Source organism: Rousettus aegyptiacus, unplaced genomic scaffold, assembly GCF_014176215.1.
Source record: "Rousettus aegyptiacus isolate mRouAeg1 unplaced genomic scaffold, mRouAeg1.p scaffold_m13_p_6, whole genome shotgun sequence".
Taxonomy (NCBI): Eukaryota; Metazoa; Chordata; class Mammalia; order Chiroptera; family Pteropodidae; genus Rousettus; species Rousettus aegyptiacus.
The window spans coordinates 50,811,225-50,825,784 of NW_023416309.1; the positions used below are offsets into that span (position 1 = coordinate 50,811,225).

At 38.0% G+C, this 14,560-nt stretch overlaps 1 non-coding gene across 1 annotated transcript; it reads left to right on the plus strand.

Annotated features, from left to right (window-relative positions):
• Positions 1-114: 114 nt before the first annotated feature.
• LOC118604553 lies at positions 115-233 on the plus strand. Its single transcript, XR_004951779.1, has one exon. It is a non-coding gene; the product is annotated as a 5S ribosomal RNA (ribosomal RNA).
• The last annotated feature ends 14,327 nt before the right edge of the window (positions 234-14,560 follow it).

The window sequence follows — 14,560 nt, forward strand, 5'->3', positions numbered from 1 at the left end:
AAATATGCAGAGATAGAATCGGGATTCATATGAGTTGAATTTGAGAGAAAAAAAGGAAGTTTAGTATTTTCATTATTTCAAAATGCTTCAAATTCATATTTTAAGATTTAAACTGTCTACAACCATGCTACCCTGAACAAACTCGATCCCATCTGATCTCGAAAGCTAAACAGGGTCAGGCCTGGTTAGTACTTGGATGGGAGACCACCTAGGAGGACCAGGTGCTGTAGGCATAAAAAATAAAAGTAAAAATAAAAATAAAAAAAGGGATTGTAAGTTGACAAGGTCCTTGCAATCTATGAGGTCAACCAAGGGTTGCCCCGCCTAAAAATAAATGATAATAATAAAAAGATTTAAACTGATTTTCAAACAGTCAAACGAATGATTATTTTAACACTGCATGGTAGAGTAATACAAAGCGCCTCCCATATGATGCCAATAAAAATAACTGGGACTGTTAGAATCAGTGTAATCAAGGGAACAAGTTCACTGAACAAAGGGAATACAACAATAGATAGAAATCACAGTGTATGAAACTAAACCGCACTGTCAATACAAAATAGCAGCATAGTAGATCTGGTTTTAGTTTTTGTAAAGAGTAATTCATAAAACTCTTAAGTAGGAAAAATAACAGAAATTATCTGGGTAAAAATATGTCTCGGACTGGCTTTACTCTGGAAGTAAGGCTTTGGCTATACAGAAACTCAAATTTTTCAATGAATGTTCATTCATTCCTTAAGTAAATTCACTCACTTTTCCCTGTACCTAGTTACAACCAAAGCTCAAACTACCCCTGACTAACACTAACTGCTCTGAGGTTCCGGGCCTGCGACCCCAGGTCTTTGTTGTAGCAGGTTCTTTCAGAAGCAACTTTCTCATTCTTAGTGCTCCGGTGGGGGTAATATTAGGACGTGTAGGTAATATGCTGCATATTTTCCCTGCCGATTAACAGAGCTATTTGGTTAGAGGAGAAACAGTGACCAAATGCTAGCACGTGGAGTATGACCACTGGGCTAGAAATTCTCTTCCTCCTTCCCTGTCCTAATTGTTGAGACAGGAGTAAAAAGCAAAGAAAAAGAAAAGCTTTAAGGTATGTACAATTGGGACGATTTCTGTACTTATTGTTTTGTCAGTAGTAGTGTTTTCTTCTGTTAAAGAAACCAAAATTGAGGAACATCCTGTCTGCCTGTGTTTTTGCCTTAAAAGTTGAAAACCAGGGTGAGATTCTTAACAGTCCAAAATAAGTTGAAGTCATTGTATTGAACTGGAATCTAGAAACATCTTAAAACGGGGTCTATTGGAATTGATAGTTTATTGTAGAGCGGAAATTATGCTGTGAAAAATCTATTGAGTCGCTTACCAGAAGGGCAGTCAGAAATTCAGCTGGCTAGCTGCAGGTGGACAGGCAGGCAGCACTGGACAGGCCCTGTTCTAAGCTTATGCTCAGGACAAAGTCCCTTTCTATTTCATACTAACCAGTCATACATAACTGTCACATTATTATGAATAAATCATTTATTTGCAGTCCAGAAAACAGTAGCAGTTCAGTGACATGATTAGAAATAAATATGATGTTTAATCCTGGGTGTACAGGGTAAGGTGCTCTGTCATTCATATATTTATTTACAGTATAAAATTTGAAATTCGAAGTTATTTAATGTACCAAAAAGCATTTTAACATTTGAAGCTGATATATTTGAGGTCAACTTTTATGTTTGTTCTTGATTCTTCTCCTTTATCATCTTGAAAAACTTAAATGAAGCAAACGCGTTTGCCTTTCAGAGTCTGGTTCAGAACATTTTCTGTCAAGGGAATTTTTTTCAGAATGTGAACTAAAAATGAAAAATATTTTTTGTCATTAGCCTGAAGCAGGGATTAAGTCTTGGAGTTTTGTGGCTCTTTTATCTTAAGACAACAGAATTTTTTTTTTTTTTTTTTTTTAATGAAAGAATAGGAAGAGTGAAGTTATCTTTGGAAATAGAGGTAGGAAAGCAGTTAGTTGAATTCGTGCTTCCTAAACATTTTCAAGTTTTTGCTTGGCCTACTAATGATCGAATCATCATACCAGTGAAAATACTGTATTTTCTTATTTACTGACATTCAACAAAAGAATAACATTAAGACAGCATTGACTAATATATGGAGGAAATAATATAATAATTCTGTTCTAGAATCAGGGCTCCATTTGTTTATGTTGTTCATTGTACTGAGGGTCACATTCTGTAAACATGAGGAAAAATTTTGCAGGGTAATAATGCTGGTGCGGGAACATACTTAGATTGGAAGAGAAAAGAAAGCAAAACAAAGAAAGCCATGACGAATGGTAAAACGCCCTTGTAATTGATGCTGTGAAATTATCAAGAGCAAAGCTATCAGAGCTGAATGCTTATTTAAACAACTACTCTTGATACACAGCAGATTTATCTCTTAAAAGACCTTCATGAAGTTGACAGCACCAGAATTCAGATGTCTGGGGAAATAAAAAGTACAAATGTTAATAACAATGATTGATATAAGTAGCTATGCAAAAGAAGGCCAATAGAGTAGGAGAAAAATGATTGTATTTTCTTCTTACAACCAGAAAAGTATACTGTTCTGTAATTCTAACCTAATTATTTTCATATTTGTAACAAATTGTCATTCTAATTAGTTGGTAAATAAAATCTTGTTAAAATCCTCTTAATCTACATTTAATAGATGCAAATACAATTGCTGATGAATATTTCTGGATATGGCTTTGTGATTGCTGAGAGAGAGTATTTGCAAATTCAAAAGTGTGGTGGATGACAGTTTTTGTGGACTTAAGCAAAGAATTTCCAGGTTGTAAAGGGGTCACTTGGGAGTAATCATAGGGACAGTGTGATGTCAGCTCTAAAATCTGGTGCCAATTAAAATTTGCAAAATATCAAAGTTATATTTATAAAAATATTTTACCCAATATAACCAAAACTCTATTTGGATTCTAGTTGAAGATCAAGCACATATCCCAGTTTTCTGCAGGAGGAACTGAAATTTTGATCGATGGTCCATTTGCATGAAGTCGCTGGGAGCCGTGGGCCTCTTTGTTTACACTTTAATTGCTCAGGCTTCAGTTTGAACAATCTTAAAAATGTATTACTTTTGAATATTTTCTTATAATAAAACCTTACACAATAGGTAAATACTAGAAGATAAGAGAAATTTGAGAATCATATAAATCCCCCATTTGGTACCAGAAAACAGCGATTAAAATCAGTGAATGTGAATCTTTAATAAACTAAGGATATCTTTGATGCTCCCTGAGGAGAAAGGGGCAAATCAGTACAAAACAGACTCAAATCAAGTATTATTGAAAATTCACCTTCTGAGTATCTCTTAAAATTAATACTTATTCATCCCACTTTGTTATACTTTCTACAGATGTGGTTTTTTTCAGTGCTTCCCTGTGGTCATTGATAATTTAAGGTGATGATCTGAGGGATGGCACCTTCTTAGATTATCAAATAATAAGAATTATTATTTTTCGGTACTTGCTAAGGCAGATGTGGATTAATAGAAAACTTCCAGAAAGATCAATATGTAAAGAAATCTCTAACCTTATTAGCACTCATCTTTATTTCTTTATTCTTCCCTTCCGTAATTCCTTCCATCTAGTCTTTCAGGCAGCCATCCATACATCCCGGTTCCTGGCTGCCTCTTGGAACCCATATCCTCCTTGCACATTCCCCTCAGGCCACACTGGCCTTTGTGCCCTCCACATAGGCCCAGCTGGCTCTGGCCTTTGGAGCATTTCAGACGTTCCCTTTCCCTGGGCTGCTCCTCCTCCTGACCTTTGTATGGCTCTCTGCGTCAATCATCCAGGTGTCGGCTGAAACATCACCTCCTCAGAAAAGCCTTTCTTTATTATATTTTATTTTTTGCCAGAGGCGTTTTTATTTTTTTAGTAAAATCGTTAGGGCGATACTGGTTAATCAAATCAAATCATTTCGAGTGTACAGTTCAACAACACATCACGTATATTGCATTGTGTTTTCACCCCCTAAAGTTAAATTACCTTCTGTCACCAAATATTTGACCCCTTTTACTCTTATGAAATATGGTTTGAATTAACTTGTTTATTTAACGCATATTTATTAATTGAGGATTTAAGCATAAATTGCTAATCTTCTAGTTAAAGAAACTGGATTCATTTCTTGTTGATTCTCTTTTTTGGTTGAAGACCTTATCCTCTTATTTCTTACTGTTTCTGAGCCTCTGTTTACTTAGCTGAAGATGGCAGTAATAATGTTTGCTAGCTTTAAAGCCTATCTATGTAGAACAACCAACAAAAGCATTGAAAATAAACTAGAATCAAATAATGATCCTATATCCCATAATGGAGAAAGTTTGTGGGTCTCTCAATGGTCACTGACAGCTTTCTATTATCAAGCTGTTGATTGGCAGGTAATGGTTATGAATGCTTGCTTTCCACCAGCTGCCAGAATAGGAAGTGAAAATTGTAAATTGCTTGCAAGCTATGAATGTGCATTAGAGTAGCTTAAAACCATTATTTCTCCATGATAATAGGAAATTTTGAAATGCATTTGTTTCTGACTATGATTTATTTGGTCTTTCTGGTCTGAAACACAAAGTTTAAGCAATCCTGTTTTTATTCGACACTGTATTTAGAAAAATGTATGAGTGCCATCTGCTGGATTTCTCTGATACCACCTTGAACAAGATGATAAAATTGGAAGAAGTTTGGGAATGACAAATCCTCCCTCCCTCCCTTGCTTGCTTGCTTCCTTCTTCCTTCCTTCCTTCCTTCCTTCCTTCCTTCCTTCCTTCCTTCCTTCCTTCCTTCCTTCCTTCCCTCCCCATTTAGGTATATTTTAAATGTCTCTCTATATAATTTTCAAATATATATTTGATACTAATTTTAATATTATCACATGTACTTTAAAGAAAATATAAAGCTTAAGGGACATAAAAGTGAAATTCTAGTAATATTACAGTACTGTTTCTACTTTCACTAACCTTAAAAAGGCCTAATTGATTTAATTCATACACATTCTCAATTTTTGAATTAAAAAATATAAGTAACAGACTTTTGCCCTAAGAGCACATAAAGAGTCGGTGTTAACTTGAGTTGTTGATTATTTACATAACTTCCGAGTATATTAACCTTGATTATTTAGTGTTCGTTTTTAGTCTTCAAAAATTCATTTGTGAATTGTCAATCCGTCAAATAAAGTGAAGCCATTTTACTTAGGATCCTTAGTAATTGACATGTCAGTCAGCTTTTTTGCCAGATGTGTGTTTCCTTTAAAGCTTTACTTAAAAATCCCTATCTCCTTAACATCTAACATCTACAAAATTGATGTTGTTTCATGAGTTAAGTGGTTGAAGTATTTTCTAGCACGGTTATGTTGATGAAGGGAAATTGGGGTGAATCTCTATTAACTCCAAGAATATCTGAATAGTTGAATATTTGACAGTTCTTCATGTGTCCAACCCATTAGCAAATCTTGCTTTTTCTACCTTGAAAATATAAGCATGGCTACTCCTCTGGTGTAGGCCTCTGATATTGCCTGTCTTTTTTTTTTTTTTTTTTTTTTTTTTTGCTTTATTTGTCTCTTAGTGTGTGTGTGTGTGTGTGTGTGTGTGTGTGTATTTTTATTTATTTATTTATTTATCTATTTATTTATTTATTTTTATCCTCTTTAGACTCTTTTATATTCACTATCTTTCAGATTAGAATTTGTCTCCTGTTTTCTGCTATTAGCTCAGTGATTAGGACAGTGCCTGACTTATAGTATGTACTCAAATAGCTTATTTCTTAAATGAAAGGGTTTGCTTTGAGTGATTTTCCTCTTTCTCAATAAAATATAAATTATATTAGTAGGGACAAATCCTTGGTACTTCCATCAACTTTAAATTAGAATATCCAAGGATTTGTCCTTACTAATATAACTCGGTTTGCCTCTCTGTCACCACATTTTAAGGGAAAAATGAGCCCCCACTAAGCAGAATATCATAGTGGTTGTGATATAGGCTCAGAGGCAGCTAAGGCCTGGTCCACATGCTTATGGAACTTACGCTTCTTTCTGAAGGTTGTTAAGAAGTTGTTGTGAAATGACCAAACAGTTCAGACTCAGAGCTGCTAGGTTTATTCTTCAGTGAAATAAGAGGTGAGCTTAGTTTTGTCGCATTTTGCTTTATTTTTCTAAGGGGCATCAGTTAAACTTGGCACTGATTCTTGAGGAGTTCTGTGTGTTTCCTGATCCATGATCACTTGACTTACATGTGTATTGGTGTTAGAGAATCTGAATTCGGAACTCCATCCTTGATCTCTCATACTACGTGCTTTACATAAATCATATCTAATCTTTACCACTATCTTAAAAGATGGAACTATTGATGATTATTCTATAGTCAAGGAGGCAGAGCCTGCAAAGCTAAGCAAGTTACAGTGCCAAGATAATACAGCGCCAGTTTTAAGTCACAGGGCTGCCTTAACTCAAGAATCTCTAATATTTCCCAATCTAAAATACCTAGGGGCTGATTCGCCTGGGTTTAGAAATGTAACAAAAAGAGCCATTTCTCTCACACAGGCAGTGAGCAGTTTACTAGGTACCAGGAATGTTTAAACTGGCTCTTCCTCGGTGGAGGCCTCTGTTTCCTCCTCCTCAGCAAGTGGAGAGGTAACTGGGATCGGAACATTCCTTCCTTTCAGATATGGCACAAGTGTCCCTTCCTCTGCCAGCCATTTCCTGGTACCATCAGGCAAACCGAGTGTGCCTTTCATGCCCCACAGAACTTTTTCTGAATATGCGTTATAGCGTTATCCAGCAGTGGCGTGATCGTTAGTCTCCTCTGAACTGTGAACTCTGTGAGGGCAAGAATTTGATTCGTTCATTTCCGTGTCTCAAATCCATAGCAGAGCACCTCGTGCATAGCAGGTGTCCAGTCGGTGTGGGCAACTTCACGCCCATGACTTCTACTGCACGTGCCCCGCGGGTTGACCAGGTTTTGGAGAATGGCCTGCAACCTAATCATTTTCATATTCTTGGTGAAAGAAGGTGGATTTTAAGATTTAAATAATCTAATTAACGTTCACTTTTGAACACTAGGAGCCTAATTTTATTGCTTTCTCAAATTCTCGTTCTGGTAATTTCTTCACCACCACCCCCCCCAAAAAAAAACCCTTAAATTTGCATTTAGTACAACCAATTTCCATTTGCCATTTACAGTAGCATTTTGATAGTATTAAAAGAGCACTTGGGACTACTCCCCAGTATGGAACATTTACCAAGGAATAGAGGAAGAGTCTTGAAGGAAAAGCTGATGACGCACTGCCGGAATTAAAGAATTAATGTGTCCGTACAGAGCCATGGAGGAAACTCTTAGCAGAGGAGCTGCGGTGAACTCCATTGTGCACGTGCAGAGAACAGCAGACTTGGCCGGGCTAGGACAGTGTCGTGCAATAGAGGCGGCGTGCCGAACGGGCTACGCGCACGTTTAATTCAGTTCTAATTTCTGTTCTCATCCAATCTCATTAATTAAATGCAACTTATTTGAAATAGTGGAAAACTGAATCAGTTTTATTCCAACAAAAAAAAAATGTGGCGATTTTGTTTCCACTTGGCACACCAAGTTGAATGAGGGGCTGTTAGCTTGCTTTAGAGAGTAAGAGAAGACTAACGGTGCATTCACGGACATTGGCTAGTCAATGCTGTGAGTTTCCTATTGCCGCCGTGGCAAGCTCCCACACACTTAGTGGCTTGAAACAATACACGTTTGTTACCTGACAGTTCTGGATGTCAGACGTCTGGCGTGGGTCTCACCGGGCCGAAAGCAAGATGCTGTCAGGGTTGCGTTTCTTCTGCGGGCTCAGCTGGTTACCAGGCTTAATTCCATCTGCAGCCTGAATTCCTCTTTGCCATGTAACTTGGCGTAGTCGTAGGTTTTGGAGGTTGGGAGGTGGACATCTTTGGAAGGGGGCATCATTCTGCCAATCACATCGAAGAAATGTGTGTGTTCTCTAAAACAAGTTAAGCTGTCTAATAAATTGTGCAGCATGTTTCGGGTTAGTTTCCTCAGCAAGCCTTTTTAAACTGAGTGAAAATTTTACTGTTAGTGATGTTTTATTTTTTTATGATTTTTTTATTGGCCTGTCACCTGGCCTACAATAAAGTGAAAACATATTGCAGCTGAGTGACATTTTTCCCTCCCAGGAAACAGGGTCCTATAGTCCTGTAGCAAAGACATTTCGGGGCAGTTTTAAGTTAGCATTTTCCCCCCTCCTCTTCATCTCCACCTCCTCCCGGTTGTTGACATCTCTGCTTTTTCTTTCAGAGTTTCTCCCAAACATATTTTTATAATTTTTTTCTTATTTTTCACCTCTACTCTTGTGCCCACCTTAATTTATCCATTTTACTGGATTACTTCCACTCTTGAGTAGTTAAGTGAAGCTGTATCACCTTTGTTTTTTAGATTTAAAAACTTGATGGTTACCCCCCAGCTGAATCTTCCTTTTCTGGTAGAAATTTTCATTTGGAAATCTTCCTAAAAAGTAGAAAACCTCAGCGTGACCTCTGTAAACTATAGCAAAAATATCTACCCTCAAAGTATCCTTTGTGGAAACCACCTTGTTGATTCAAATGTTTAGAATCTGTTTTTGTTTTAAAAGGCGGAAGATATTGCAAAGTAATATTAAGTAACAAGCTCTGTTTGTCTCTGAAGGTTGATTTCCTTGGCAGAAATTCATCTACTGACTTATCATACGTATCTGCAATAATCTCGACTGAACTCATTCTTGTGCATTATTCACAGAGCTATTAAATATATTATAACAGTCCTCGATTTAATGAGTATTTCTTGAAGTTTGTCTCTGAAAGGTGCTGTATGGGTCACACGCGCACACACACACACACATGCACACTGAGTAAGACGTGATCCAAACCTGTAAAATCTTAAATTCAAGAATGCTGTGTTGCATCACGAAATAGATTTTGTGTTCAAAATAAATATTTTTATTTGCTTTTAAGTCACCTGATTTCAAAATGTTTATGCGGTAGCTTTAGAACAAGACCTGCAATCCTATTCTTGCTCTGCCCCTCCTGTGTGGCCGCAGGCTAGTTACTTAACTCTTCTGGATTTCAGTTTCCTAATCAATAATGAAACAGTAAAATAATATCTATTTTGTCAGGTTGTTGTAAAGATTCTCTGAGACAGAATGTGTAAAGGAACTAGCATAATTCTGACACTGGATATGTGCTCGGTGAATCGCAGGGATCGTAGTTGTTTGGCAGAAGGCAGTGTGGGACAGACAGAATACCTTAGCAGGGGATGACTGTTCATAGTGTTCCTCTTTATACACAAAGATGACCTTCTGGTTTATATACTTTGATGTCTTGCTTTGAGTCACCAGAATTTCATATGTGTGGCCTATAATCCCAGATCTGTGACACACTTGGCTGTGGGGCAGCTGATGTCCGAAGCCGTGAAACAGATTTTCCTATTCAAACAAAGCTGACATCCAGCTGCCAAGTCTGAAACAAACCGGCCAGCCTAGCAGAAATTTGGGGGATGGTTCAATTCGCTTTTGAGCAAATCCTGTTTGTTTTGTATTCCGAGATATCATCAGAGACTGGGAACATAGCTCGTTGGGCACTAAAGACTCCTCTAGCCTCTGGTCGAAGTTGGCAGATAAAGCTTTACCTCTGCTTCTTCCCTGAAACTCCACTAATATCATAGTAAAAGGATTTTCTTTTAATGGACAAAAACAAAAGGACGCAGAGGAATTTGACAGCAGTATGATTGTAGAAGCTGGAAAGAAGGTGGATGAATGGGAAATGACTTAGCAACTTGAGAAAGTAGATCCCAAACCGAGAGAAAGATGAAAACCTTGATTTTCCCCTACAGAATTCTCAAAATACTTGGAAATCGCCAGGACTGAGTACTTCTGGAAGTGGAGGCGAAAGTGAGACTGAAAACGAAGGGATTGGTCGAATGCACGTTTAAGAAACACTAAGATCCTCAGATCCTGGTCCCCATTCCAGCTGGGGGACAGCCCCTCCACAACACTGGCAGAGGATCTTAAGTTTACTTTCTAGAGAATATATAACAGAAGGTATTTGGAAAGGGCATGCCAGACATCGTCGAGGTTAGAGCATAATCATTGACAACACAGGGATTAAGTTTATGTTCTTAATGTTATAATCCCAACCCTTTAACTCAGGTCTCATTTTGGGCAATCAAATTATATCCTGCAGCTCAGCCAGTGTTCTCAAAGTATAGTCCCAGGACCAGCATCATCCGTATCATCTAGAAACTTGTTAGAAATGCAGACTTGGGGCCTTATCCCAGACCCGATGAATCACAGACTCTTTATGTGGGGCCCAGCAATTTGTCTGATAACAAGCCCTCTAAGTGACTCTGATGCACACACAAGTTCAAAGACCACACTGTTTCAAGTAGAAGACTGGGATATCCCTCTCTGAGGAATTTCACAAGCTCGGAAGAAAAAACATAAGGAAAGAAAATTTTCAGTGAAACCGTCTAGCCGGACAGTCCCTGGAGTGAAGCCCATAGTTGACAAGCTCTACCCAGGAGGCCAGAGCTTTCAATTAAACTTTCACAGCCTCACTCTTAAATAGAAGCAGTCAGTCTTCACAAGCCACGCCTTTAATACAAAGATGGCCTACTACACAAATTGGGGGCAAGCAGCTTGAAAGGAAGAGATTACTCAGGGAGATGAAAACTTTATAAAATTCATGGATATTGTCAGAGAGAAAAAGAATAATTTGCTAATAAATTGCATAAATGAAACTAAATATATGTTAGCAGAATTTTTTTTAAAAAAATAAGAGTTAAAGGATAAAGTCGAAGGAAACTCCCAGAAAGTAGGGCGAGAAGACAGAGGAAGAAGAGAGAGCAGAGACAACAGAAATTTTTCAAGAATTAAAGTACATGAGTTTTTAGATTGAAAATGTCTGTAAAGGACCCTGTGGAACTGAGCATTAGACCTGCCGTCCAAGTGACATTACCACAAAATTTCAGAATATGGAGGACACAGATAAGATCCTATGAATTCCCAAAGTGAAAAATAGGTCACCTCTAAAGGATGAGGAGTCAGAATGCTTTGGGCTTCCTAACAGCAGTACTTGGATGACCAGTCTCACACTTGGTTTACCGATTCACATGAGAGGTGGTGAGACTCTCACAGATGTGGGCCAGGTCACTCCTAGGATCATAGCTGTGCACCGGGCCCGGAGAGCCAACTATCCACATAAGAGAAGCCTCCAGAGAGCAGCTTCCAAGAAGATGAAACTGCTAGAATGCCTGAGATGTTGAAAGTATTGAGAGGAATTTCAAACAATTGAGATAGAGTTTTGGTATAACTCAGTGATAAATACATAGAAAACTAAGCAAATTAAAAAAAAAATACTCAAGAATATCTCTAATTCCAAAGAAAACAAAAAGTTGTGCGAGGAAGGAAAAACTCTATGAATCATAATACTAGACAGCTCAGCTGAGGTTATTTTCATAGTTGTATTAGTGTTAACATTTAATATTGAACTAACAGTGTAACAATGCTGGACGCGGGGGTGGTGAGAAGTATATTTGTGATGGTGGCAGATGTTCTACGGGAAAGAAAACTGAATTCGTGTCTTCCATAGAGGGACATCAGTGGAAAATGCCAAAACTGAAAAGAAATGAGTAGCAGCATGGACATGTTATTTAGCGACATGAAGGCAAATACAAAATCGAACGGCCAAAGAGTTGAAATTATTGCCTGGGAGCAGGGGTGTTGGGAAGAAAAGGGGAACAGGAAAGGAAGTGTGTATCGATAGTCTCCATTAATACAAATAATTTTTGTAGAACTAACTACATACTGGAGAGTTTGCTTTGTTTTGTAACCATAACTCTAAACATGAGACAGAAAGCAGACCTTTACTTTAACATAAATCATAAATTCAGTAGTGTGCTAGGAAACCAGCAGCAGGGGAAGGGAAGATCCTTGTTTGTGATGTTTCAAGCTCACAACAGTTTAACGGCTGCCTCACAAAGTTCCTAACATTTAACAATCAGCTCTTGCAAAGCATTATAAATCAGCATATAATGACCTCATAAAGTTACATTTTTTTAAGTAAAAAGTCCTCTCTGGCTTGAATGAAAAGCTTGGTAGTGCTGTGTGAAACATGGTTTTTCATTTTTCTTTGCTGTTGTTTTTTTTTTTTCTTCTTTAATCAATTTTCGAGATGTAACTTATGGGCAATAACATGCACAGATTCTAAGTAGATAGTTTGATGAGTTTCGACCAAGTCGTATACCCACCATCCAAACCAAGGGATAGAGCAGTTTCATTGCGTGTATGAGCAGTTCATTTATTCTCTGTACCAAGTATTTTATTGTATGTGTAAACCTCAGTCTTTATAATTTTGTCCTGGCTGTTGGAGATGATGTATTGTGATGAATCTATAATATGACATCTTCCTTTAAAGAGAGTTTTGTCCTGACAGGCATTTAGATTACTGGGGAATTCTTTTGATCCTATTAGTCTTGGTTTTATTGTTTCTTCGGGTGGTTCTGTTTTCATTCTAAAGTTAGTCTTAGGCAGCGTCCTTACTCCAGGATGTGGTCTCTGTACTAATGCCTGGTCTTAAACTTACCTGCCACCCCCTCCCCCGACCCCACCCCATTCAAGCCTCTTGATCCCACCCTGACCACTTGTTTGGGTAGCAGCCTTTTCTCCAGTACCCTGCCTTACAAATTTAAGCTGCGTAAGCTGCCTGGAACTTGGGTCTCTCCCTTCTCAACTCAAGAAACCTCTTTTGGGGGCTCACCTCTCTGCAACAGGAGCAAAATTGCCCCCAGGCTCAGCTTTTGTGGTTCCTGTCTCAGAAATCGTGAGCTTGCTCTGCCGGTCCTCAGGGCCTGAAAAAAGTCGTCCCATGTATTCTGTCCCATTTTCTCATTGTTTGCAATAGGAGAGCAAATCCTATGCTCATTACTCTGTCAGGACTGGAAGGGTTTGCCTGTTTAAGCTATAACTTGGGTAAAACTGAAAACCGAAAAGAAAATCTCAGTATTTCTCTCTTACATTGCTTCTTTTGAGAAGAGCCTTCAAATGGAAACTGAGCTCCCATAGGGAGAGATGGTGCTTTATCCATTTTTATATTCCACGATCTCGCTCTGGACCCAGACTGTCAGCTGTCAATGAAGGATTAGATAAGTGAATGAATGAACAAATGACTGAACGAGTAAATATGCAGCTGTGCTAAAAATATTTGAAAAATATTTAAGCTTGATATGTGTATCCTTTCTTTGATCCTACTCTGTAATTTGAATGACAATAAGGAGAAATGAAGACTGGTTTAGCTGGGGACTAGGTATAACTAGTTTAAGGATCATTTATTTACCTGTCAGGACTAGAAATAAAGATTTCTTTTGTTCCTTGTAATAGGGGAGGATGTAAAAAGAAGTCTTTGCTGACACAGCAGCAACGAGCAGTGGCCCTGGAATCCTGGCCTCCTTAGCAACCAAACAGTGTCTTAGTAAAGAAATGTGAGCACTTCGAATGAATCTCCTTGGAAGAGGACATCATCAGTGTAATCGGATACCTGTGCTCCTGGAGGAAGGTGGCTATAGTTAAGATCTTGTCTGCAAGGGTTGCATGCGAGGGCAAAGCTGTCACGGTGCCCCATGGGCAGCCTGGAAAAGGTGTGTGTCCCTTTGGAGGTGAAGGCTGAAACAGGCACCAAGCAGAACATGTTAGCCAGATGTCAAAGAGCAAAACGTTGAGAGTTATTGCCTGGGTGGGGTCAATAATTTTAATCAGGTTGTTGATTGGGTGTGGGGCCTTAATGAATGGGACTATGGCATTAAGGTTATAGTAAGCCACAGCGGGGTGGCCTTTATTTTTTTCCAGGCAAAATTTTAAGAACAGAGAAAACTGGGCTGTTAAATGGAGAAACCATGGAATAATCAACCCTTCATTAATTAGGTTTTATATCATAATTTTTTATCCTTGAAGGTTCTGTTTTACTTTACATGGGTAATATAAACTATTTCAACTGGGTGTCCATGAGATCTCATTGATTAAGCCAATTTATATGTGCCAAAAACTTGCTTCAATTTTTCGTTATTATTCACTGTGTTAGAGCATCTCTATCCAACATGGGATATTTGAGGACACTGGGTACTATGAATATGGGAAACTGAGGCAAGGATACAGTCAGAATAAGGATCATCTATTCTTTATTTTATATTTAGTTTCCTTCTTAAGATTCTAGGGGGCATAATGATTAAATTTGGTAGAATTCCTAGGCATAACTAAAATTCAAGCACCAGTATTAAGTCTATGAACCTCTAACAATTAGTGTATTTTTAGCAAATGCTAAAATTAGTTTAAGACCTAGGTTGTAGAGGTTCAAAAGCCAATCGATACTCTTTTTATATTTTTGTTACATAAATTCTTTAAGATTTCCAATTTAACAAAAAGAAAGGTGTGCCGGAAATAAGAACTGTCTAAGAATTATGTTTGAATTATGTTAAGACAGAAATGGGGTTTTGTGTCTATAGAAAAGTTGCAACA